Source organism: Triticum urartu, chromosome 3A (genome assembly GCF_056163025.1).
Source record: "Triticum urartu cultivar PI428250 chromosome 3A, HENAU_Tu73, whole genome shotgun sequence".
Classification (NCBI taxonomy): Eukaryota; Viridiplantae; Streptophyta; class Magnoliopsida; order Poales; family Poaceae; genus Triticum; species Triticum urartu.
Genome location: NC_141875.1, coordinates 726,670,615 through 726,695,723, shown reverse-complemented (window position 1 = coordinate 726,695,723; position 25,109 = coordinate 726,670,615). Strand labels below are relative to the sequence as shown.

The window sequence follows — 25,109 nt, the reverse complement described above, 5'->3', positions numbered from 1 at the left end:
TTATCTTCCAAGCCTTCCGTTGTTATCGTTATTAGATGGCCTTAAGCCATATTTATTGTAATAAGTTCTCTCTTGAGACACTTGATGTAATAAGTGTGTGATTGCTACTCTGCTATAAATCCTCCGGGTACTGTGTGGTGTCAGCATTACTGATCCAGGGATGACACCGGAGCACAGAGATCAGACTGTTTGAAGTCTGGTCGCTACAGAGATGGTATTAGAGCACACGCTGACTGTAGGACACGGCCACTAAGCTAAAGACCTAGATCACTACTCACTCTCTTCTCTTCTGACCTCTCATCTTTTCTATTCTTTAGGATGGCGGATGCAAGGAACAAGTTCACGCAACCGGATGAAGATACACCCTTTGGACGTCACTTGAAGGAAGTCACTAGATACCTGAACATAGGAGTACCAAGCTTCACGGGAACCTACAATGGCGCGTTACCTGAAGAAGAGCGCTGGATGATTCAAGTTCAAGTTCCAGGAAGGACGTTCATGCCAGTCACTGAGCCCATAGAATTTTCTTTTGATGCACCAACTTGGAGTCTAGGAAAGAGCATGGCAGCTCACATCACCATGGGACGCATTGGAGAAGTCTACCGCAAGGATCTCTGGGATACTATCTACCAGATTTGTGGGCGCCGAGATGAACACTGGGAGATGATCAGCACCAGGAATGATAGATCAATCGCAGGTTTTATCCAGGAGTTAAACCAGCACATTCGACGACAGGAGAACCAGATGTGCGCCAACATGATAGATCTGAAGAAGGCTAAGACTAGAATCAAGGAACTGGAGGAAGAACTCAAGGCTACACGTGAAGATTATGAAGAGGAAATTGAAGTATTGGTGGATAAGAATGCCGACCTAACAAAGAAGATTGGAATATTTATGGGAGGCCCGACGCCAGTAGAGGAAGACGAAGAACCCAAGGAGATTAGCCCGGAAGACTACATCATCATCGACGACACCGACTCGGAAGCAGATAGTAGCGATGATGACTATGTTGATGAAGCTGGAGCAGATATTATGGAGTCAACAACCATAGAATATTTCTAATAGACCACCTCACCAGTAGTAGTAGTCCACCATGTAAATATAGTAGTCCAAGCACTTATGCGATAGTTAGATCGATTGTATGCCTTTGGTTGATTGATTGAAGTGAATTGTTTGCTTTTGCCTCATGTGCATATGGGTAGTGTTTTCTCTTTAGACCCTCTCTATTCTTATATCTCATCTTTTCTAAACCCTCAGATGCCTCCGAGACGTGACCCCGGATTTGCCTTTCCACCGGAGCTCACCCAGTTGATCCAGCAGCAGAACACATTGATGCAGTTGCTAGTCCAGAATCAAAATCAGGGGAACAACAACAACAACCCACCACCACCACCTGTTGACCACTTAGCCCATTTTCTTAGGCTGAATCCGCCGGTGTTTTTCAGTAACACCGAGCCGATAGTAGCGGATGATTGGCTCCGCAAGACAGCTAGGGAGTTGACCACAGTAGGATGCACAGATGCGGACAAGGTGAAGTTTGCCGCACATCAGTTAGAAGGACCCGCAGCATCATGGTGGGATAATTTCACAGCCACCTTCCCAGTCGACACTGTCACATGGGACCAGTTTCAGCAGGCTTTCCGTACTGCCCATGTTTCAGCAGGAGCTATGGCCATGAAGAAGCGTGAGTTTCGTAACTTGCGCCAAGGAGGACGGATAGTTGGCCAGTATGTGGAGGAGTTTAGTAAGCTAGCACGTTATGCCCCAGATGACGTTGCTACGGATGCAGCTAAACAAGAGAAGTTTCTGGAAGGACTGAATGATGAGTTGAGTATGCAGTTGATGGTAGCCACCTTCAACAACTACCAGGAGTTGGTAGATCGTGCTCTTATGATTGAAGGGAAGCAGCAGCAAATTGAGAATCGCAAGAGGAAGTATGGACAAGGGAAGTACAATTCAGGAGCTCAGCAGAAGCCACGTTTTACCCCTAGACCGGGAGGACATTTTCAGCATACCCATGGGGGAGGTAGCTCGCACAATCACAATGGCACTAAGAATGGTAATGGCAATGGAGGAAGCAACGGCCAGAACCGCACCAACCCATCAACCCCAGCCAAGAAGGACTTGAACCAAGTCACTTGCTATAAGTGTTCGAAGCCAGGACATTATGCCAATGAATGTCCTGAAGGCCAAAATGGCAATGGAAGTTCTGGGAAGAAGTCGAACCCTTTCAAAAGGGGACAGGTGAACCACGTTAGCGTGGAGGAGGTTGAAGCTCAGCCCGATGCAGTAATAGGTAAGTTTTTGGTTAAGTCATTTACTGCACTCGTTCTTTTTGATACTGGAGCATCGCATTCATACATCTCAAGGGGATTTGTGGATAAGTATAACCTACCAACCCAAGCCCTTAGGTCACCCATGTTAGTAACCTCGCCAGGAGCAGAGTATGTGGCTAGTCTATGGTGTGATCGGTTACCATTAAGGATTGGTAACTATGTTTTTCCCTCAGACCTAATAGTATTGGAATCTCAAGGATTGGATGTGATATTAGGCATGGATTGGTTATCAAAGTATGAAGGGAATATTGAGTGTGCTAGTAAGTCAATTTTTCTTACCACACCAGAAGGGAGAAGGATCAAGTATGTATCCCGGCATGTGCCAAAGGGGACCCAAGTAAATTGCCTAACAGGAGTTGTGCAGGAGGAAGTACCAGTGGTAAGGGATTTCCCTGATGTATTTCCAGAAGAGTTGCCAGGCATGCCACCAGATAGAGATATTGAGTTTTTGATTGAGCTTTTGCCAGGCACTGGTCCAATATCAAAGAGACCATATAGGATGCCAGCAAAGGATTTGGTGGAAATTAAGAAGCAGATTAAGGAGTTACTGGATAAGGGATATATTCGCCCAAGTTCTTCGCCTTGGGGATCGCCAGTATTTCTAGTGGAGAAGAAGGATGGATCGTAAGGATGGTTGTTGATTATCGAGGATTGAACGAAGTAACGATCAAGAACAAGTACCCACTACCAATGATCAACGATCTGTTTGATCGATTGCAAGGAGCTAAAGTATTTTCCAAGATTGATTTGCGATCAGGATACCACCAGTTGAAGATTTGAGAACAGGATATTCCGAAGACAGCTTTTACCACCAGGTATGGGCTGTATGAGTATACCGTTATGTCATTTGGTCTGACTAACGCGCCTTCCTATTTTATGAACATGATGAACAAAGTGTTTATGGAGTTTTTGGATAAGTTCGTCGTAGTGTTCATTGATGATATCCTGGTATATTCGAAGAATGAGGAGGAGCATAAGGAGTATTTGCGTTTGGTACTTGGAAAGCTCAGAGAACACCAATTATATAGCAAGTTTAGCAAATGTGAGTTTTGGTTGAAGGAAGTAGGATTCCTCGGACACGTTATATCTGGAGAAGGTATAGCAGTAGATCCCGCTAAAGTTGAAACCGTGACCAAGTGGGAAGCCCCAACAACAGTTGGAGAGATCCGGAGTTTTCTTGGACTCGCAGGATACTACCGGAGGTTTATTAAGAATTTCTCAAAGATTGCGAAGCCTATGACGGAGTTGTTGAAGAAAGATACCAAGTTCATATGGACGGAGGAGTGTGAGGCTAGTTTTCAGGAGTTGAAGAAATGCTTGGTTACCTCACCAGTGTTGATTTTGCCAGACCAGACCAAAGATTATGAGGTGTATTGTGACGCTTCACGTCGAGGACTTGGAGCAGTGCTTATGCAGGAAGGGAGAGTTGTTTCATATGCCTCAAGACAACTAAAGCCCCATGAGTTGAATTATGCCACGCATGATTTGGAGTTAGCAGCCGTAGTGCATGCATTGAAGACATGGAGACATTTCCTCATTGGAAACCATTGTGAGGTGTACACGGATCATAAGAGTTTGAAGTACATTTTCACACAGAAGGAGTTGAATCTCAGACAAAGGAGATGGTTGGAGCTTATCAAAGATTATGATATGAAATTGCACTATCACCCCGGAAAGGCTAATGTAGTAGCTGACGCGTTAAGCTGTAAGAGCCATGTCAATACGTTAATGATGGGAGGGATACCCAAGGAGTTAGCAGAAAATCTTCATGAACTATGTGTGGAAATAGTTCCGAGAGGCCATGTAGCAGCACTAGAGATTCAGTCAACTTTGATGGATAGAATCAGAGAAGTTCAGAGAACTGACAAAGAGATTGCCGCTATAAAGGAGAAACTGAGCAAAGGAAAAGCTAAAGGATTTCGTGAGGATGAGCACGATACCCTATGGTTTGAAGATCGTGTTTATGTGCCCAATAACCCGGAGATCAAGAAGTTGATTTTGCAAGAGGCACACGATTCACCGTATTCAATTCACCCAGGAAATACCAAGATGTATTTGGATTTGAAGGATATTTTCTGGTGGACGGGAATGAAGAAGGATATTGCGGAGTATGTAGCAGTTTGTGATGTATGCCAGAGAGTAAAGGTAGAGCATCAAAAGCCAGCAGGATTGTTACAACCATTGCCGATACCCGAATGGAAGTGGGATAAGTTAGGCATGGATTTTATCACGGGATTGCCCAGGACTCGTTCAGGCTATGACTCAATTCGGGTTGTAGTTGATCGATTGACGAAAGTAGATCATTTCATCCCAGTAAAGACCACTTACACCAGTGCTAAGTTGGCAAAGATATACATGACCAGAATAGTATGTCTGCATGGAGTTCCGAGGAGTATCGTATCAGATAGAGGAACCCAGTTTACCTCAAAGTTCTGGAAGAAGTTGCACGAAACTTTGGGTACCAGGCTAGAATTCAGTACAGCTTTTCATCCACAGACAGATGGACAGCCCAAGAGAGTCAATCAGATTTTGGAGGATATGCTGAGAGCTTGTGCGCTAGACTACGGATCTAGCTGGGACGATAATTTGCCATATGCAGAGTTCTCTTACAATAACAGTTATCAAACCAGTCTAAAGATGGCCCCTTTCGAAGCTTTGTACGGAAGGAGGTGCAGGACACCGCTGTCCTGGGACGAAGTTGGAGACTGCCAGTTGTTTGGACCTGACTTGATTAAAGAGTCTGAACAGAAGGTGAAATTGATTCGCGATGGGCTCAAGGTAGCCCAGTCCAGACAGAAGAGTTATGCGGATTCTAAACGCAAGGAGACAGTTTACGAAGTCGGAGATAGAGCTTATCTTCGAGTATCTCCACTTCGGGGAACAAAGCGTTTTGGAGTTAAAGGGAAGTTAGCACCACGATTTGTAGGACCATATCGAGTATTGGAACGTATGGGGGAAGTAGCCTACAGATTGGAATTGCCCGAAGGATTGTCAGGAGTTCATGATGTGTTCCACGTTTCTCAATTGAAGAAGTGTCACGCGGAGATGGCTGACATACCATTGAGAGATACCGTGCCTTTGGAAACTATTCAGTTGGATAACGATTTGACCTACGAGGAGAAACCAGTTAAGATCCTCGAGTTTGCCAGCCGAGTTACTCGCAGCAAGGTTATCAAGTTTTGCAAAGTTCAGTGGAGCAACCGCACGGAGGATGAAGCCACCTGGGAGCGAGAGGAAGATTTGCTCAAAGACCACCCTCACCTATTTTCTAGCCAACCCGAATCTCGAGGGCGAGATTCATCTTAAGGGGGGTAGGTTTGTAACATCCTAAATTTTCAATTTGGAATGTTATACATTAGATCATCATTGCATATCATATTTTATTTTTGCATTTTGGTTGATCCTAGAAAATTCTACGCAACTCAATGACCCACGGAGAGAGTTGGGGATTTCGTTATTTTCATATTTGAGTTTTCTCAAATTTTGAGAATAGGATCATTTGATTTTATTATTTTTATCATCAATTATTTCTATTACAAAAATATGAGAGAGGGTATAAAATGACTTCCCCAAAATAGGGAAATATTGAGGATTTAATAATAAAATCAAACAAGATTTTTATTTTGGAGTTTTTCGGTGTTTTATTTGAATTTAGGAAAAATGTGCATTTTTCAAAATTGCATTTAGGGCCCAAATAAATGTTCACTTTGTCGGGCTTGATTTTAGAAGCCCGGGAAAATTTATTTCGAGATTTTTGGAGTCCGTTTAGTATTTCTTTTTATTTTTCTTCCGAGCGGAATATTTTTAAAAAAGGGGGGAACCGACCTAACCGGGCCGTGTCCGGATAGTTCTCTGGCCCGGCAGGCTTTAAAAGCCGGCCCAGCCCCCCGGGGAGGAACCCTAGCCCCAGCCCCGAGCCGCCCCAGCCGCCGCCCCGCCGCCCAGCCGCGCCGCCGAGGTCCGCGCCGCCCGTTTTTTTAGAAAACCGATTGGTTTTCCATCGGTTTTTTTTAGTTTTCGTTTTTTTAGATCGGTTTTTTTCGGTTTAGGTTAAATAGCGAGCGTTCGCTCGTTTGTTCGTTTAAACGAACAGGTTCATCGTTTAGATCTGGATAACGAACGTTCGTTCATTAATCCATTCGTCGTTTTCTTTTTCTCAGATTAAATCCGCGATTTTTCTGATCGCGATTCCTGATCTGATTTTTGTTTTAGTATAGCTTTTCGCTCGTTTATCAGAATCAGGCGATTCAAGCGCCTAGAGTTTCGTCTCGAAACCCTCTATCCGTTTAACCAACTTAAACAAGATTTTGCTACTGTAAAACTTGCCCTAGATCCAGATTACTAGAACGAAGTTGTTTTCTTTCGCCGTTTGACTTTCGTTGCTTCGTTCGATTTGATTCTTTTGCCAACCGGAGTTCTTAAGTTGAACCTTCTGGTTAGATCTCTTATTTGAGTTTTACCTGTGCTTTAGTTGAGTACTTATTATATGCTTGTTTGTTTGTCTGCGATAGAGTATCCGGAGTGCGCCGCCTGTTACTTCGAATCGTTAGGTTTCCCGGATCATCAACAAGGCAAGTAACACTTTGATCATACCTTTTCTACTACCCAGTTTTATTGCATTAGATCAATCCTCACACATTGCATGATTAGGATCTAATTAAATTATGGGATGGGAAGTAGATGAGGTAGTACCTATTACCTGTTTATTATCAAACCTTTGGGAGTTACTTCTACGTTTGCTTATTATGCCATGCTATGCTAGTAGACGTGGATTGGGTGAGTGATATCCATGACAGATGTGAGTTTTGTTAATTTAATGGTTTATCTAAGGTGGCTACTTAAACACACATCTGGGTGGATTGAGGCACCTGGGTATTCCAGGACTTGCCTGTTTTCTTTTGGACCGCCACCCAGGCTCAAAGGGATCATGAGACTATTCATACTAGAAACTTCCGTGTGCAGCCACAAGCTATTATGGGCTCTAGCATAGTTGACTAAGTCGTGCGAACTCTTACAGTGGTAGACAAGAAGATGTAGGGGATGTAGGTGGTACGGCCTACCCGATCGTAAGGTGCTAGCGCTTCTGAAAGACTATGTCTTGGTCATCCGTCTTCTCAAACACCATGTAGTGCGAGAAAACAAACGGAGGCGATCGAGTCTTGTGGGGAAAAGTGCGCAAACCTCTGCAGAGTGTAACAAACTAATCATGGTTAGCCGTGTCCCCGGTTATGGACATCTTGAGTATCTAGTACTTGGATTATCATGTGAATCTCAACATGTTACCCTAAATTAATTTTGTTGGGTTATGTTTAATGATGATGCTTAATTGGGATTGAGAATGCTGTCAACCATTCTCAATGTTTAACAACCACCTTGATAGTAATTAAAATTTTATTCCTTTGAAGTAGGGAAAAATTGGCTTTACGCAAAACTGTAACGATAGAGCTTTCCACCAGCCAAATATGCATATAGTATAGCTGTTTCATTCCATTACTCTCTATGTGTTACCTTGCCAGCATATTCCATGTGCTGACCCGTTTTCGGGCTGCAACGTTAATGTTGCAGACTTTTCAGATGACGATTAAGGAGTTTTTAGGTGGTGGTTCTATACTCAGTGATGCCGTTGGAGTTGATGGACTCACTTATCTTCCAAGCCTTCCGCTGTTATCGTTATTAGATGTCCTTAAGCCATATTTATTGTAATAAGTTCTCTCTTGAGACACTCGATGTAATAAGTGTGTGATTGCTACTCTGGTATAAATCCTCCGAGTACTGTGTGGTGTCAGCATTACTGATCCAGGGATGACACCGGAGCACAGATATCATACTGTTTGAGGTCTGGTCGCTACACTTAGCTTGCACACACACTTGACACTTAGATCCCTTGACGGTGGTGAAACTAGGGATTAAGTTCAACTTCGCTAGTCGCGACATGCAACCAAAGTTAACATGACAAATATGTGAATGCCACACATTGGATTCACTATTGTTGCAAATATGATTAACAACTTTATTGCAAACGTCTGATAAGGATAAACGAAACAAGCCTCCTGACTCATAGCCTTGACCAACAAAGGTTCCATACTTGGATATTACAAATTTATTTGACTCAAAGACAAGCTTGTAGCCATTTCTACACAGAAGAGATCCGCTAACAAGATTTTTATTGACGGAGGGGACATAATGCACGTTCTTCAGCCGCACGATCTTCCCCGAAGTAAACTTCAGATCGACCGTGCCAACACCACGAACAGAAGCACTTGAACCGTTGCCCATCAGCACGGTTGAAGTCCCTGCGGTCTGATAAGACGAAAACATGGAAATATAACCGCATACATGCACATTAGCACTCGTGTCAATCAACCAGTTAGGAGAATGACATACTGAAAGAATAGTGGGAAATATACCATACCCAACATCCTTCATGTCAGTGTCTCCAATGACAACATTAGCGGTCTTGCCGCCTTTCCCAGGATGACGCTTGTCATAGCGATTAGGGCAACTAGGAGCCCAATGATCAGGATCCCCACACACATGACAAGCACCTTTCTTCTTGCCATTCTTCTTCTTGAAGTTCGTGTGTTGCACAGCCTTGTTTTTCCCATCAAACTTTGCTTTTCCATCAAACTTGCCCTTGTTCTTGAACTTGTGGGGCTGGAAGTTCTGCTTCTGTACCATATTGGCACTAGATCCTCCCTCAATACCTCGAGCACGTGTGTCCTTTGCTCTCGCCTTTTCTTCCAAATCAAGAGTGCCAATGAGATCCGGGACGGAAAACTCCTGCCTCTTATGCTTCAGCAAGGTAGCAAAGTTCCTCCATGAAGGAGGAAGCTTAGTGATGATACCTCCGGCAACAAACTTGTCCGGTAGCATACAACTGAAGTGCTCAAGTTCTCTAGCAAATGACTGTATCTCATGAGCTTGCTCAACCACGGAGCGCTCTTCAGTCATCCTGTAATCATAGAATTGCTCCATGATGTACAGCTCAATGCCAGCATCCGAGACCCCAAACTTGGCCTCGAGTGCATCCCACATATCTTTTCCATTATCAATTGACGCATAAGCATCAACTATGTTCTCACCAAGAACACTCAAGAGAGCAGCCTTAAACAGAGTATCCATTTTCTGAAAAGCTTGTGCCTGTTGAGCATCAAGCTCCCCTTCAGGTTTGCCAAGAGTGGCGTCATAGCAACTCATGGTTTGAAACCATAAGACTGCTCTCACGCGCCACCTTTTATAGTGGATACCCTCAAACATACGAGGTCTCATGGAAGCAGCAAAATCACTTGGGGTAAATTGCCTATAATAAGGTTTTTGGATTGTTGGAAATATGAGCAATTTACCAAATGATTTTATTAACAGAAATAGTAGATAAAGCATGACTAATATAGTAGAGATAAAACAAGTCATGCGTTCTGACAGAGAGAAGGTAAATAGCTTCTGCATATATGAACCGTAGGCTAACATATCTATAGCAGACAGTAGAACTAGTTGCATATATGAAGTAGAGCCTAACATAAGTAGGGCAAGTACTAGTACGAGAAACTGTGGCAGGACATCTAACAGAAAGAAGAACACATACGGGACAGCAGCAGCAGTAGCACTGGACTTGGGGTCGGTGTCCTCGCCAGCCATGTCGTCGAGGAGGTTGTCGATGTCGGGGAAGAAGTCGTCGTCGGAGTCCGGGGCGTCCGTGATGAAGGAGTCAGTCAGTAGTCGCGCAGAGCTCTCCCCAAAAACCTTATCACCCTTCTCCCGTACAGGACTCAAAGAGGTGTGGTTTCGGAGGCCTACTCTCCCAACCTGCGGTGCACACCGCAAGTCGGGATGGGGAAGATCGTAGCAGCAGCGCAGTGTTCAGGAACTTGTGGCGAGAGGAGGAAGAGATTCTGGTGCGGTTCTCTGGGAGGAGCGACCTCCCTTTTATAGGCGCAAGAGAAGGAGGTGAGAGGGTAGCGACGGGAGGCGAAACGAAGAGACGGAGGCGAAGCGAACAGCCAGCAGCCGAAGGGCTGCACCGTTCGCATTCAAACTCCACTTTCGCTAAAATCTTTTCAGCTTCTGTGTGACCTTTCGTATACCCGTAGTGCGTGGCAAAAATTTAGATATCGGCTCGGCTCATTCCCGCAACCCGCGGCGCGTCGTGACGAGGCGTGGCGTGGCGTGGCGTGGCGAGGCGGGCGGCGGAGGAGGAGCGCGCGTGGATATCCCTCTTGTTCCCATGCTCGTACAAGTGGGGAAAGAACCTCTCTTATAAGGAGGTCCAACTCCCACTCAACTAGCAATGTGGGACTAAACTTTAGTAGTATCCCTTGACTTGCACAAATGGGCTAAGTGGGCCTCTAGGATTTATTAGGAATTTCTGAAATAGTTATTGGGCTGCCCAAAATAGACTAAATTCCAGCAATCCCCCACCAGATCCCAGAGGCACACAAAAATTTGCCTTTGGCTGTTTTATATACCGGTACTACAGTGGAGACTGTTAAGTTGAACTTCCACCTAGAACTCTATGCTACACTAGTAAGAAACTTGAACAGTGGACTGGGCCTTGAACTGCAAGTTTTCTGCGAATCTAGCTTCACATAAAGCCTTGACCGATACGTGGCTACCGTGGGTCTTCCCCACGGGTGGAGCTTATGCGTCATACTCCGTGACCTTTCATGAGTTTACTAGAGAGAACCCTACTCTCATAGATTGCAACGTTTGACAATCGGACTCATATAGGTGTGTTCTTCAAAAGATGTTCTGTAGGATAACATCTCTGCTTAAATAAGCCACTTAAAACACATTAAGATATACATCAACCTGCCATGCAGATTAGGAGAGTATTGCATCTTCATGGAGTGGTATTGTGAATAGTAAGGATACTCTCCTATCAGTTGACCAACAGCTTGTCTTCCACATCTAATTCACGGGATCTCCGATCACAAAGAATAGGTTACCACTGTGAACAACTCATATTGTGGGTCTCATACCCATCTCCCTCGATGCATTATCTATCACATTACGTGATAGACCCTTAGTAAAAGGATCTGCCAGATTTTTAGATGTTTGGATATAATCCAACGCAATAACTCCGGAGTTTTTCATTTTCCTAACAGACTTTAACCTTCTCTGAACGTGTCTTGATGACTTCATGTTATCCTTTGAGATGCTCACTTTCGTGATCACAGTTTGATTGTCGCAGTTCATAAGGACACCCGGTACAGGTTTCTCAACAACCGGCAAGTCATTCAAGAGCCGGCGAAGCCAATCTGCTTCAACCGTAGCTGTATCTAGTGCTGTGAGTTCTGCTTCCATTGTTGACCTCGTTAAGATGGTCTGCTTGCAAGACTTCCAAGAAACAGCGCCACCTCCATGAGTGAATACATAACCGCTCGTGGCCTTTATCTCATCGGCATCTGAGATCCAGTTCGAGTCACTGTACCCTTCAAGCACCTTTGGATGCCCGGTGTAGTGAATTCCATAATTTGCAGTGCCTTTCAAATAACGCAAAACTCTCTCTAGAGCTTTCCAATGCACATCTCCTGGTTTTGAGACAAACCAACTCAGTTTGCTAACAGCAAAAGAGATGTCAGGTCTTGTAGCACTTGCTAAGTACATAAGCGAGCCAATAATCTGAGAATATTTCAATTGATCTCTAGCAATTCTTCGATTCTTTCGAAGTAACACACTCGCATCATATGGTGTTGGAGAGGGCTTGCAGTCACTATAGCCAAATCGACTCAAGATCTTTTCCACATAGTGAGATTGAAGCAAAGTAATCCCACCATCATCGTCTCTCAACAACTTGATGTTCAGAATGACATCAGCCACTCCTAAATCCTTCATCTCAAAACAACGAGATAGGAAATCCTTGACCTCCTTAATAACATTCAGATTTGTTCCGAAAATCAGTATGTCATCAACATACAAGCATAGGATAACTCCCTCGCCCCCACCATGGCGATAGTACACACATTTGTCAGCTTCGTTCACAACAAAGACTGCACCTGTTAAAGTTCTTTCAAACTTCTCATGTCACTGTTTGGGTGCTTGCTTGAGTCCGTACAAAGACTTCAGCAACTTGCACACTTTCCCTTCCTGACCATCTAGTACAAACCCGTCTGGTTGTTCCATATAAATTTCCTCGTCCAACTCTCCATTTAGGAAAGCAGTCTTAACATCCATTTGATGAACGAGAAGACCATGCGAGGCAGCTAGTGAAAGTAGAACCCGAATAGTGGTCAGTCGAGCCACGGGTGAGTAAGTATCAAAGAAGTCTTCACCTTCCTTTTGGGTATAACCCTTAGCCACGAGTCGAGCCTTGTACTTTTCAATAGTACCATCAGGCCTAAGCTTCTTCTTGAATACCCATTTGCATTCTATAGGTTTGCACACATAAGGACGATCAGTTATCTCCCAAGTTTCATTTGCCAAGATGGAATCCATCTCGCTACGAACCGCTTCCTTCCAGTAGTCAGCATCTTCAGATGCATAGGCCTCTGACAAGAAAATCATCACCAAAGGACTTTGCAGTCCTCTGTCTCTTGCTCCTAATAGGAACTTCATTGTTCTCCTCCACAGGACTTTCAAAGTGTTCCATCGAAATTGTAGGTTCGGTAATTGTAACTGGTTCCTGATTCGATGAACTAGGCATCTCCTGATTAGATGAGGTAGCCATATCCTTCATGGGAAAGATATCTTCAAAGGAAGTCGCATCATTCGAATCCATGATCGTACCGACATGCATGTCAGGTACCTCAGATTTTACAACCAAGAATCTATAGCCAATGCTATGAAAAGCATATCCCAGGAAAACACAATCCAAAGTCTGTGGTCCAAGCTTGCGCTTCTTTGAAATTGGAGCATTGACTTTCGCCAAACAACCCCATGTTCGTAGATAAGAGAGTTTTAACCTTTTCTTCTCCCATTCCTCGAATGGAGTTATCTCTTTGTTCTTTGTGGGGACTCGGTTCAGGACATGACATGCTGTCAATATCGCCTCCCCCCACCATGCCTTGGAGAGACCCGATGTATCTAACATGGCGTTAACCAAATCAGTTAGAGTACGGTTCTTTCTTTTGGCCACCCCATTTGACTGAGGTGAGTAGGGAGGAGTCCTCTCATGGATTATACCATGTTCCGCACAAAAAGCATCAAACTCATTGGAAAAATACTCTCCACCACGGTCGGACCTAAGCCTCTTGATTTTTCGATCAAGTTGGTTTTCCACTTCAGCTTTATCGATCTTGAAAAAGTTCAAAGCCTCATCCTTAGATTTCAGAAGATACACACGGCAGTATCTAGTGGAGTCATCAATGAACGTCATGAAATATTTCTTTCCACCTTTTGTCAACACACCATTCATTTCACATAGATCTGAATGTATGAGCTCTAGTGGTGCAAGATTTCTTATTTCCGCAGTCGTGTGAGTCTTACGAGGTTGCTTAGCGTGCACACACACACACTTGACACTTAGATCCCTTGACGGTGGTGAAACTAGGGATTAAGTTCAACTTCGCTAAGTCACGACATGCAACCAAAGTTAACATGACAAAGACGTGAATGCCACACATTGGATTCACTATTGTTGCAAATATGATTAACAACTTTATTGCAAACGTCTGATAAGGATAAACGAAACAAGACTCCTGACTCATAGCCTTTAGCAACAAAGGTTCCATACTTGGATATTACAAATTTATTTGACTCAAAGACAAGCTTGTAGCCATTTCTACACAGAAGAGATCCGCTAACAAGATTTTTATTGACGGAGGGGACATAATGCACGTTCTTTAGCTGCACGATCTTCCCCGAAGTAAACTTCAGATCGACCGTGCCAACACCACGAACAGAAGCACTTGAACCGTTGCCCATCAGCACGGTTGAAGTCCCTGCGGTCTGATAAGACGAAAACATGGAAATATAACCGCATACATGCACATTAGCACCCGTGTCAATCAACCAGTTAGGAGAATGACATACTGAAAGAATAGTAGGAAATATACCATACCCAGCATCCTTCATGTCAGTGTCTCCAATGACAACATTAGCGGTCTTGCCGCCTTTCCCAGGATGACGCTTGTCATAGCGATTAGGGCAACTAGGAGCCCAATGATCAGGATCCCCACACACATGACAAGCACCTTTCTTCTTGCCATTCTTCTTCTTGAAGTTCGTGTGTTGCACAACCTTGTTTTTCCATCAAACTTTGCTTTTCCATCAAACTTGCCCTTGTTCTTGAACTTGTGGGGCTGGAAGTTCTGCTTCTGTACCATATTGGCACTAGATCCTCCCTCAATACCTCGAGCACGTGTGTCCTTTGCTCTCGCCTTTTCTTCCAAATCAAGAGTGCCAATGAGATCCGGGACGGAAAACTCCTGCCTCTTATGCTTCAGCAAGGTAGCAAAGTTCCTCCATGAAGGAGGAAGCTTAGTGATGATACCTCCGGCAACAAACTTGTCCGGTAGCATACAACTGAAGTGCTCAAGTTCTCTAGCAAATGACTGTATCTCATGAGCTTGCTCAACCACGGAGCGCTCTTCAGTCATCCTGTAATCATAGAATTGCTCCATGATGTACAGCTCAGTGCCAGCATCCGAGACCCCAAACTTGGCCTCGAGTGCATCCCACATATCTTTTCCATTATCAATTGACGCATAAGCATCAACTATGTTCTTACCAAGAACACTCAAGAGAGCAGCCTTAAACAGAGTATCCATTTTCTGAAAAGCTTGTGCCTGTTGAGCATCAAGCTCCCCTTCAGGTTTGCCAAGAGTGGCGTCATAGCAACTCATGGTTTGAAACCATAAGACTACTCTCACGCGCCACCTTTTATAGTGGATACCCTCAAACATAGGAGGTCTCATGGAAGCAGCAAAACCACTTGGGGTAAATTGCCTATAATAAGGTTTTTGGATTGTTGGAAATATGAGCAATTTACCAAATGATTTTATTAACAGAAATAGTAGATAAAGCATGACTAATATAGTAGAGATAAAACAAGTCATGCGTTCTGACAGAGAGAAGGTAAATAGCTTCTGCATATATGAACCGTAGGCTAACATATCTATAGCAGACAGTAGAACTAGTTGCATATATGAAGTAGAACCTAACATAAGTAGGGCAAGTACTAGTACGAGAAACTGTGGCAGGACATCTAACAGAAAGAAGAACACATACGGGACAGCAGCAGCAGTAGCACTGGACTTGGGGTCGGTGTCCTCGCCAGCCATGTCGTCGAGGAGGTTGTCGACATCGGGGAAGAAGTCGTCGTCGGGGAAGTCGTCGTCGGAGTCCGGGGCGTCCGTGATGAAGGAGTCAGTCAATAGTCGCGCAGAGCTCTCCCCCAAAACCTTATCACCCTTCTCCCGTACAGGACTCAAAGAGGTGTGGTTTCGGAGGCCTACTCTCCCGACCTGCGGTGCACGCCGCAAGCCGGGATGGGGAAGATCGTAGCAGCAGCGCAGTGTTCAGGAACTTGTGGCGAGAGGAGGAAGAGATTCTGGTGCGGTTCTCTGGGAGGAGCGACCTCCCTTTTATAGGCGCGAGAGAAGGAGGCGAGAGGGCAGTGACGGGAGGCGAAACGAAGAGACGGAGGCGAAGCGAACAGCCAGCAGCTGAAGGGCTGCACCGTTCGCATTCAAACTCCACTTTCGCAAAAATCTTTTCAGCTTCCGTGTGACCTTTCGTATACCCGTAGTGCGTGGCAAAAATTTAGATATCGGCTCAGCTCATTCCTGCAACCCGCGGCGCGTCGTGACGTGTCATGGCGAGGCGGGCGGCGGAGGAGGAGCGCGCGTGGATATCCCTCTTGTTCCCATGCTCGTACAAGTGGGGAAAGAACCTCTCTTATAAGGAGGTCCAACTCCCACTCAGCAATGTGGGACTAAACTTTAGTAGTATCCCTTGCCTTGCATAAATGGGCTAAGTGGGCCTCTAGGATTTATTAGGAATTTCTGAAATAGTTATTGGGCCGCCCAAAATAAACTAAATTCCAGCAGAGTTTTCACCTACTCGTGGAATCAGACAAGGGGACCCGATATCTCCATACTTGTTCTTGTTAGCAGCAGAGGGCCTGTCATGCCTTTTAGAATCTAGAAGTGAGTCATCGAACCAGAGTAGTCTGCAAGTGGCGCCCCTGGCATCGCCGGTTAATCACTTATTATTTGTTGATGACAGCCTGCTGTTTTTCATGGCAAACGGTGTGGGAGCTATTGAGGTGAACCTAGTACTGGACATGTATTGTCAATCTACGGGGCAGCGGATAAACTATAGTAAGACTTCTATATATTTTAGAAAGGGTGTGCCAGAAGTACACGTCTGGAAATAAAAACTTTGCTACAAGTGCCAAATGAAACACTCAATGAGAAATATTTGGGAATGCCTTCTGATATTGGATGCTCAAAAAATGGGGCCTTTAAATACCTCAAGGACTGGCTATGGAGCAAAGTACAAGGGTGGATTGAAAATACTATGTCATCGGCAGGTAAAGAGGTATTGGTAAAGGCCGTTGCCCAAGCTGTTCCAATGTTCTCTATGTCGTGTTTCAAACTTCCTCCGGGTCTTTGCGAGCACCTAAACATGTTGATCCGGAAGTTTTGGTGGGGAAGCAAAGAAGGGAAATGCAAACCGCACTGGGTATCGTGGAAAGTAATGACACAACCCAAATGCATGGGAGGGCTTGGTTTTAAGGATTTTGAACTCTTTAACTTGGCAATGCTTGCCAAGCAGGCCTGGCGTTTACTGCAGTGTCCTGACTCTTTTGAGTGCTCGACTTCTAAATAGTATATACTATCCAAATTGTTCTGTCCTGGAAGCGACATAGGGGGGTCACCCCAGCCAAGTATGGAGAGCCATGATCGAAGGAAGCGATACCCTCAAACTGGGCTTGATCAAGCGGATAGGGAACAGCTCCTCAACCAAGATATGTTTGGACAACTGGCTCCCAAGGGACGAGATGTTGAGACCCTATGGTTGCATAAGTCAGAATCCTCCCGAGCTTGTGTCTGAACTAATAGACCAAACTTCTGCGCGATGGGACATACAGATGATATCAGAGACATTCATGCCAATAGATGCTCGTATAATTCTAGGTATTTCCCTTTGCACGAGAAATATGTCGAACTTCTGGAGCTGGTATCATGAGCATAATGGCTTGTTCTCTGTTAGGTTGGCATACAGGATGCTTGTTGCAATAAGATCGAGAAGGGAGGCTTGGCTAGAGAACAGAACGGGCTCTTCTAGCGCTTCTGGAGACGAGCGAGCTTGGAAAACACTATGGAAAACACAAGTACCAGGGAAGGTGAGGACTTTCCTATGGCGACTTTCAAAACACTCAATCCCAACGAACGATGTCCGAGCCCATAGACACATGACAGATTTTAGTGCTTGCAATTTGTGCGGAGCTCGAGACTCATGGAGACACTCTCTGCTTTGGACCCTGGTTGACAATGAGCTGGCACAAACAATGGCAACAGTGACTAAACCGAGTACTAAACAATGGCTATTCACTCTGATGGATCGCCTTTCTCATGATGATCTTGTGGAACTTTCGGTGACACTTTGGGCTCTTTGGGCAGCGAGGCGCAAAGCGATACACGAAGGGATCTTCCAAAGTCTGCACACCATTATTGCTTTCATCAATAGTTACATCGCCGAGCTCGATGTCAACACAAAACAAGAGCAGGTGCCTCGCTCTGGAGGTGTGGTACATATACCAACTGGAAGACCAAGAGCACCCCCTACGGGCTATGCAAAAATCAATGTAGACGCGGGGACGAGACGTAAAAGAGGATCAACAGCTGCGGTGTGCAGGGACAACACCGGAGCTTACCTGGGCAGCTCTGCTTTAGTAGTGGAAGGGCTGGATGATCCGTCAGCTCTTGAAGCAATAGCATGTCGTGAAGGATTGGCGCTAGCAGCGGATCTCCATTTAAACCAGTTCGTCATCGCTTCGGACGCACAGATGGTGGTGAGTGCAATCAACAAGGGCAGCTTAGGCACATTTGGTGCAATTATCAATGAAATAAAACTTCAGTCAGAGTCATTTCAATGTAATTTTGTCTTTGAAGATCGTGCCTCCAATAAGGAAGCATATAGTCTAGCCAAACAATCTCTTCTTCTAGGTCCAAGGCGCCACGTCTGGTATGGTCAACCCCGTGACCTGAGCTGTATCCAACACAATGTGGTGTTTGATGAATAAAGTTTGGCTTACCCTAAAAAAATTGCCTGTCCCCGCTCAAAAATAAAATAAAATTGCCTGTCAAAAAAAAAGTTGAGCATTTGGTAGATCCCCAATTCCCCCGCCGGCCAGCCCGATGGCGCCGCCGCAGCCAGCGCCACCGCCGGGGACGCCGATCTTCCGAACCCCAGACGAGCTCCTCCACGACATCTTCCTCCGTCTCCCCACTGCTGCCGACCTAGCCCGCGCCTCCGCGGCGTGCCCCTCCTTTCGCCGTCTCATCACTGACCACGCCTTCCTCCGTCGCTACCGCGCCCTCCACCCGCCGCCTCTCATCTGCGCCCTCCACCCTCCGTTCGACGACAGCGCCTTCATCCCGGCCCAGCCGCCGCACCCCTCCGCCGTCGCCGCCCGCGCCTTCGCCGGCTTCGACTTCTCCTGCTCCTCCTTCCTCCCCTCCACCGCCAGCCTTACCTGGAGCGCGATTGACTTCTTGGACGGACGCGCCCTCCTCGCCGGCGCCCCAGTCCCACGCAAACGCGGCAGCTCTCATCTGCGCAACCTCCAGTACCGCTATTTTTCGGCCAGGGAGCTCGCCGTGTGCGACCCCGTGCACCGCCGCTACATCCTGCTCCCGCCGTCCCCGGCGACCTGAAAGCGCTGGTCAGTGAACCGGACCTCCTCCATCTGGAGACTTTCCTTGCTCCCGGCGAGGATGAGGAGGACCCGTTATCATTCAGGGTCATGTGCTTGGTGCAATGCAGAACGGATATGGTGCTTCTCGTCTTCTCCTCGTTGGATGGGCAATGGCATTCTCTTGCATTTGATCTGTGGAGTGCTGCGTCTGATCCACTTAAACACCCCAAGGATGGGCTCTCAGATCGTCAGTTCGTCCACGGATGCTTCTGTTGGCATTTCCCCCTCCTGAACAAGTTGGTTCTGCTTGATACACGCACCATGGAGTTCTCTGCTGTCAACCTACCACCTGAACAAGGATGGAGCAGCAATTTTGTCATTGTTGAGGCAGCAGAAGGAATGCTTGGAATGCTCGCTGATGTCTATGACAGGGATAACATATATGACCCATGTTGGCTGACGTATTCCATTCTGAGAAATAACCAATGGCACTTGGAGAAGGTCATCCCGTTGCCGGGAATGCATCATGTTGTTCTGCTTGGTGTAGGCGGGGGATACCTGCTCATAGGAGCCATGTACATCACATCTTCTGGAGGGGAGGTGAAGTTTGGGTTATTTTCGGTGGACGTCAAGACGTTTCAGGTCGAGTTGTTCACTCAGCGTAGCAAAGTCATCTTCTCTGGTCGACTATATGCTGGTTTCCCACCATCATTATGTGCACCAACCATATGAAGTGGTGAGCATGTTATCTGCTTAATTTTATTTAACTTGGTCTCAGTGTTACACAGCAAAGATATATGATTCAGGTATTTATGTCATGAATATTTTCTTTTTCCACTCTGCCTAGTTTGTTAGTTCGCATTACGGTTAATTATTGTTGGAGGGCATTTAGGTGATTATATAATGCCTAACTTATTTGTGCAATTGGAAGCTCAGTTTGATATATTGATTTGTTATCACCATTTTGAGGTTACCGTACTAATAAATCAGAAGCCTCTTTGTTGCTGATATTTTAGTAATCCAGAGCCCCCCTTGCTCTTGAAATTTCTACTATATGAGTTGGTCAAATTCACATAATTTCCTTCATTTTTATGTGTAACCTGTTTATGAGTCGAAATCATCTAACTAGAACAGCTCCATGTTTCTGCTCTGAACAGCAGTTCTAGCAGTTTGTTTTTATGTGATTACAATCCACTACAGATTACTCCATATATCAGTAGTATACAGCAGCCCGAAGGGGAAAAGTTGATTTTCGGTTGTCTGTAGATTTTCTGCTGTTGAACTGCTAAACAGTAAGGAGGAGGTCACATATAGTACAATCATAGGCATAAGGATATTATTGTATTATTACATCTGATCTGCATAAGTAACTTTATTCTTATAGACAAAAGAAAAACAAGACATATAACAACCAAAGAGTTGTATGCATGGATGCTCGACTGAGCTTTTGAATTTGTTTCCCAGGTCAAAAGTGTTGCTGTATCATATCCTTTCTTCATCTACACATTTTCTAGCCTCATTATTGTCTCCTCTGCATCTTCCTCTTCATGCTCCTCGGCTGTCGCACCTGTCATGGGCCTTGTTTCCTTTTTTTTTTTATAAATTGGTTCCTCGAATGCAAACCTCACTGTAGTGCATTCTTATTGTATAAATTCTAGGCTGCTTAACCATATGCACACATAGAAATTTCAACCTGTGGCTTGCTGCCATGTGCTCATCAGTATGTTTGCAAAGTACATTGTTGAAGTCCTTTTCTCTGATTGATAGGTCTTATTTGTATTCATGTATTGCACTGTTGCTGGGCGATGTGATAGGCACCTCGTTGCAAATATCCATTGTCAACTTGCAACACGCAGCGATCCATATATTTGATGCTTGTTATATGTACTTGGTAGCCCTGTATTTCCTATTGACGCCTTTCTACATATAGTAAGTTGATGCTGTTTCATCTATCCGCAGATGCTGATGCCATGTGGAAGAAGAGCTGATTCCTCTGAAAGCGCGTCGTGGTGAAGGAAGAGAAAGGTGTGATGTGTGGATTAGATGCATTGGCTTGTTGGACAATTGGATCTGGAATGTCGAGAGTGAAGCACGGATTGGATGTATTATTTGCTTGTTCAATGCGGACGCCTTGTCGAGCGCTATGATGTGTGCGTGCGAGCGAGCTATCCCTGTGTAAAATCTTTTTAGCCCGGTTACAGCGTTTGAAGCCTGTTCCGATCTCTGAACTGAACTTTAAGGTGCTCACTGTTTATGAACCAATGGATCTCTGAACTTCTTTCTGTTACTGCAGTGTCGATTAGACTTGTTGGAGAATGTGTGTGCCCTGCTTGCTTGGCAGCAGTGACAGTAAGGTCTAGAAGAAAGAAAGATTGTAGAAAGAAACAATGTATTACTGGATGAAATGATTTGTCCTCTTGGTTGGAATCACGCTGGTTTGTTGTGCGGCTTGTTCCCAGTCTGGAGAGAGGGCCATGGTGGCCTAGCCCAGTGGCCAGCGACCGGGACCTGGCCGACGCAGGACACGTTCTCCTCTTTATTACTCCCTCCGTAAAGAAATATAAAAGCGTTTAGATCACTATTTAGTGATCTAAACACTTATATATATTTTTATACAGAAAGTAAAAATCAGCAGGGGCTTCTCCCCCTATTGGTCTTTTTCTTTTTTTTCTGAGAGGGCCATTCTTGTCGTAGGGTATGACCCCGCGTCGGCACATCCCCATCGGGTCGCACTACAACAGAGGAGCTCCTTGGTCCATCACAGTGACCTGTGGTCCCGTTGCACAGCACGTCGGCATCTCGCTTTGCACGCCTCTGACCAACAACGAAATTGATTGTTTAACCCCCTGCTAGAAGAGGAGCTACTATGTGTTGCTTGATTTTTTTTTAATTGAGTTGATGTGTCGCTTGATGTGAGACGGAGCGTGCGCTCACGTCAGGCCGTCGCTATAAATAGGCCAGGCCAGGTAAGTTTCAGGTTAGTTCGCCCTTTCCCTTGTATTTTCCTTTGTTTTTCTCTTTCCAAAATATAATAAATACATATACTCCAAAATCGTGGAATTAACTAAAAACAAAAAAATATGGAGAAATGTTAACGCAATGTAAAAAATAATTCTTAGCTTAATTAAAAAAATCGATAACATGTAAACAGAAATGTTCGTGTGAATTTCCAATAAAATGTATGTGAATTATAAAAATATTGTTAATCATGTATGTGAAAAAAAATTAGATATGAATAAAAAATGTTCTTGATTTATACAAAAAATATACAAATATGTATGAAAAAAGTACACATCAATAACATATGTTTGAAGAAAATGTTAATGATGTATTTATGAAATGTTAAACCTGTATAAAAGATGTTCCTAATGTGTATAAAAATGTACAATCATAATGTATAGAAAATGTTCACCTTTTTCAATAAAAATGTATGTGACATTATAAAATACGGTTAAACATGTATAAACAGTTTGATTTTTTAATACAAAAAAAATGTACAAATGCGTATGAAAAATAAGACATAAAAATAATATATTTCAAAAAAATGTTAATCACATATTTAAAAAAGGTTAAACGTGTATAAAAATGCTGCTTATGTATGTAAATAATGTAAAGTGTCTATGAAAAATGTAGATATTAAAACATATATTTGAAAAAAGTATTAATCATGAATTTAAATTTTTTATAAACAATGTTCCTGATATTTACAAAAAATGTATAATGTTTATGAGGAAGATGGATCATCTGTTGAAAAAAAAAATAAAAAATGAAAAATGAAAACCAAAGAAAATCAGTGAAAAAAGGAAAACTAAATAAAAAAGAAAAATAAAGCTAAACTGAACGAAATGAAATAAAGAACAAACCAGAAAAAAAAATCAAGGAAACCAGACTCAAACAGTGAAAACAAGATAAAGAAAACGACACAGAAAAAACCTGGACCCAAACAGTGGAAAACATGACAAGGAAACCCACATAGAAAGAAAAACCGCAAAAAAAATAACTGGACCCAAACAATGAAAAACCAGACAAAGAAAACCCACACAAAAAGAATAACCGCACAAAACAGCTATAGTGTTGGGCCGGCCCAGCCGTGTCGGGCCTGAGGTGAGGGGGCATACATCTCGCTATAAGTGAATATGGCTCCTGTGCATGATACACATATTCATTACACATCAGCGGACTCGGGTGCAAGCTGATCTTGGGCTTCCTGGCCTGCTCCCGTGGCCATGTTCGCGGCTTGTGAGGGTTGTTGCAGGTGGTGCATGAGATTTTGCTGAATCATGAAGAAATTGTGATCTGACCCAACTTAGGTTGGATGTGGTGACTGGTGAGGGTGATCAATGTTTTATTAGAGCAATCTCCAACTATATCCCAATAATTTGGTGCTTTGATTTTAGGTGTGAAGAGAGAAGGTTGTTGGTCATGAGAAAAGTTTATGATTTTCCGGCAGTCCAATAATCGGTGCCCTAAATTTTTGCCTTCTCTACTCCACAATTGCAAAACATATTCAAATAAACTATGACATGGTAATTAATACTTTGCAACATCACAACACATATAATCAATTTTTTTGAAAATTTCGAACTCAAGTTCAAATCCACAACATTTCCAATTTGTTAAATTTGATCCGAAAACCTCAAGCATTGTGCATCACAAACAGAAACAAAAGTACATAGAACATGAGTTCATAAAGATCTCAAATGTGAGTTCCTCCATTGCCCGAACTAGTGCTTCAATTCTCTACACTGGCACAATTGTTTTCATTGCCACCCATACCACCTCCCATGAATCCTCCCATGCCACCCATCTCTCTTCCCATGAATGCTCCAAAGCCTTCCAACTCTCCCATGAAGTCTCCCACAGGCCTTGCCGCCAACACTTGACCATGACAAAGCTCTAAGTATGCTCTTGCCTTCTCATCGAGAGTATTCGGTCAATGAACATGAGATTTTGCTCATTTTCCATGCTCTTGATTCTTTGTAACGCCCACGATGCGGCTATATCTCCCACGTGTCGAAGCACGACTTAGAGGCATAACCGCATTGTAAGCAATGTCGCAAGTGAGGTAATCTTCACACAACCCATGTAATACATAAGGGAAAGAGATATGTAGTTGGCTTACAATCACCACTTCACACAATTACATGAATAAAGCATTACATCAACCAGATACAATCAAGGTCCGACTACGGAACCAAAATAAAAGAAGACTACCCCAAATGCTACACAGATCCCCGGTCGTCCCAACTGGGCTCCACTACTGATCAACGGGAAACGGAACAACACAATGAACACGATCTTCATCAAGCTCCTCTTTGAGCTTGGTTGTGTCACCTGCACGGTATCATCGGCACCTGCAAACTGGTTTTGGAAGTATCTGTTGGGAAACGTGGTAATTTCAAAAAATTTCCTACGCACACGCAAGATCATGGTGATGCATAGCAACGAGAGGGGAGAGTGTTGTCTACGTACCCATGCAGACCGACTACGGAATCGTTGACGCAACATAGAGGAAGTAGTCATACGTCTTCCCGATCCGACCGATCCACGCACCGTTACTCCGGCACCTCCGAGTTCTTAGCACACGTACAGCTCGATGACGCTCCCCGGGCTCCGATCCAGCAAAGCTTCGGGGATGAGTTCCGTCAGCACAACGGCGTGGTGACGATGATGATGTTCTACCGACTCAGGGCTTCGCCTAAGCACTACAACGATATGATCGAGGTGGAATATGGTGGCAGGGGGCACCGCACACGGCTAAGGAACGATCACGTGGATCAACTTGTGTCTCTAGAGGTGCCCCTGCCCCCGTATATAAAGGATCCAAGGGGGAGGGGTTCGGCCGGCCCTATGGTGGCGCAGGAGGAGTCCTACTCCTACCGGGAGTAGGACTCCCCCCCTTTTCCTAGTCCAAGTAGGATTGGTGGAGAAGAGAGGGAAAGAGGGGGGCGCCGCCCCTCCCTCCTAGTCCA

At 44.5% G+C, this 25,109-nt stretch overlaps 1 pseudogene across 1 annotated transcript; it reads left to right on the top strand.

Moving 5' to 3' along the window:
* Window positions 1–18,559: 18,559 nt before the first annotated feature.
* On the top strand, window positions 18,560–21,564 carry LOC125546225 (uncharacterized; annotated as a pseudogene). Its single transcript, XR_015599139.1, has 2 exons — window positions 18,560–19,873; window positions 21,097–21,564. The product of XR_015599139.1 is annotated as an uncharacterized LOC125546225 (transcript).
* The last annotated feature ends 3,545 nt before the right edge of the window (window positions 21,565–25,109 follow it).